Source organism: Cyrtonyx montezumae, unplaced genomic scaffold (genome assembly GCF_038088225.1).
Source record: "Cyrtonyx montezumae isolate F1298 unplaced genomic scaffold, pur_monq_1.0 scaffold_1, whole genome shotgun sequence".
NCBI classification, from domain to species: Eukaryota; Metazoa; Chordata; class Aves; order Galliformes; family Odontophoridae; genus Cyrtonyx; species Cyrtonyx montezumae.
The window spans coordinates 5,810,978-5,813,621 of NW_027071825.1; positions in this window are offsets into that span (position 1 = coordinate 5,810,978).

The window sequence follows — 2,644 nt, forward strand, 5'->3', positions numbered from 1 at the left end:
GTGCGTGTATTTCCTGGTTTTCCTAAGGAGCAGCAGGAAGCTTGTGCCTCTGCTGTGTGCCAATTGAAAGTCTGTGATATGACAGAGATATATATTACAGTATCTATTACTGTATTAAATCGCAGACTTTGAGTAGCCAAAGCTTTTTAATAGCTCACATAGCTCTGATAACTTTTTAACTTCAGCACTTTAAATAAAATAACTGCGAGATATACCTTTTCAGATGATGGCTTTGGGAAATGCAGGGAGGTGAGGGGCCTTTCCTGCTGGCTGTGGGAGTGTGCCTACAGCAGAGACGTCCTGAGCACAGAGGCAGTGTGGGGAGGCAGTAGTGTACCTCTCCAGAAAGCAGCTTCATGCTGGAGCATGAGGGAAGAGCAGAGCCCTGTGGCATAGGGTGACAGGCTGGCAGCAGCTGTGTGTCCTATCAGCAGGAGTAGGGCCTGCTCTGTCCAGAGTAAGTGCTTGGTGTGCACCTCAGCGTGTGCTGGGCTGTGGTTGGAATGCTTCTGTTTGTAATAGAAAAACGTTCTCTGAGGTTTTGGTGCTGAAAAGAACAAGTTTATGAAGTTGTTTCTTTATTTTCTAGCTGAGGATGGAGGTCTGGGGGTTTCTGGTTGGCTGTAGCATGGTTGAGCCCCTCTTGCTGGTTAAAACACATACCTTTGTGCTGCTGGGAATAGGGGCAGGTGTTTTCACTGGTACTGTTTTCATTATCTGGATTCCTTCCTGCAGCTTTACGTGGCTGCAAGTGGATGTGCAGAGTGGGTGCTGCCATCAGTCAGACTGACAGCATACAAACACGGTTATTTCTTCTGCTTACATCTAGAAGATGCTTTTGCAGATTGTATTTGGAAATTCCTTTTATCAAGAGGCACAAGCTTTACATCTCATATGACTAATTCCAAAGGCAAAGAATAGATTTAAATCTGCAGAGGATAGTTACACATAAATCATGTTCTAAGTTACGCTATGTAACAGGAAAAGTTAACTCTTGAAGCTAATTTTTATTCTGGGTGTTGAGTGCTCTGTGGGACAGATTTTATTGATGCATTTGTAAGTTATCCAATAGTTGTGTGTTTAAAAAAAAGCCCACGGTGCTGGCAGTACGCTGTACTTCCAGCTGCCCAGCAGACACTTTGCATGTCCTTCTAACCCAGGATTTCACCTCGGCTGTGTTTTGGTTTCAGCCATCTCAGTTTTGTTTAACCGACTCTGACACGGTTTCTTTTTACCACGATTGCACAAGGACAGGAAATGGCCAAGTTTGGAGCTGTGACAATTCAAGCTCAGGTATTTCACAATCCCTCTGCTTGGGTGCGTGTCAGGGTGCTGACAGGGGGCTGTCAGCTTCCCAAGCATGAAATTGCCTTCAGCCCCAGGAAGCTGTGAGACAGCACTCTGAAACCCTTCTGTCGTTAAAGCCTTCCTCCACTTCCAGCTCTTCTTGAAAAAATTCTTTGGGTTTATGTACATGTTTCTGTTTATCACTCAGATTTACATAATGAACTGGCAGAACCCAGTAAGGGATGATCATCTTTAGACATGATTAAAATGTTAATTCCAGTAGCATGCAGGTATTTTAAGCATAAAGGTCTTTATAAAACTAAGTACCTGTTACTTGCCGTTACATTTCTCTTGCCTCAGCAGGAATTTTAATTTCTCTTAGTTGTATGAGACAAAAATTCCTTCCCCTCTATAAGCTGCAGTCCATCACCCACGTGTGCTGGAAGCAGCAATGCCCTCCATCCCCACCTGCTCCAGCACTGTGGCTGCTCTCAGGCTGTACCTGGGATGACATGCTGCTATGGTGTCTGGTGCTGATGGGGTGCCTTCAGGCTGCTGCCTGAAGATGCACAGCTGTCCCTGAGGCCATGCCAGGGTTTCATGCAGGTTACAGTTCAAAGGTACGTGCAGTTTTTCTAAGAGCACATACCCCACCCCTCAAGTGCTTTAAAGCAACACTTCTTTTCTGGTTCACTTGGTGGCTGTTGATGCTTTACAATCTCAGTTCTAACGCAGCAGAGGGGAGTGGGTTTTTCCTCACTGCTGCTTTGCTAAGGTTTTGCTACGGGGCCATGCACCAGCACTGCTGCAGGAGTGGCCACAGCCAAAGGTTGGGTCAAGCAGGAGCTGCTCTGCTTCCTGTGAGGAAGGGAGTGCTGGGGGCCAACGCTGTCCTCACCTCACAGGTGGTGGTACTGAGACACTGTTCTGCTCTCAGAGCTGAAGTTCAGTGTACACATTATTTCAGATCCAATTCAGATAAATTGCTTCTTTGAATTAGAAATCATCCAGAACAGCACTGGCACCTATAAACCTTGAAAAAGTCATTTCATTTATTTGTTACATTTACACATTTTTTTTTTAACTAAAATTCGCTATTTTTCTTTTTTTGATGTTTTTGGAATGTTGTTGTGTAATCAGCTCTCATTTTTAGCCCTTCCAGACCTTCTTGTTACTTAACAAGTACTGTAATAACAGTACTTCCTTCCCATGGGCTGGGAAGTAGAGCAGATGATGGTTCACCTACACGAAGCGCTCAGAACCACATTCAGCTCAACACCACTCACTCCGTATTTCTTTCAAGTCTTCCTTAACTGAGCCTTGTAATAAATAAAGACTAATACCAACGTGACAGTGA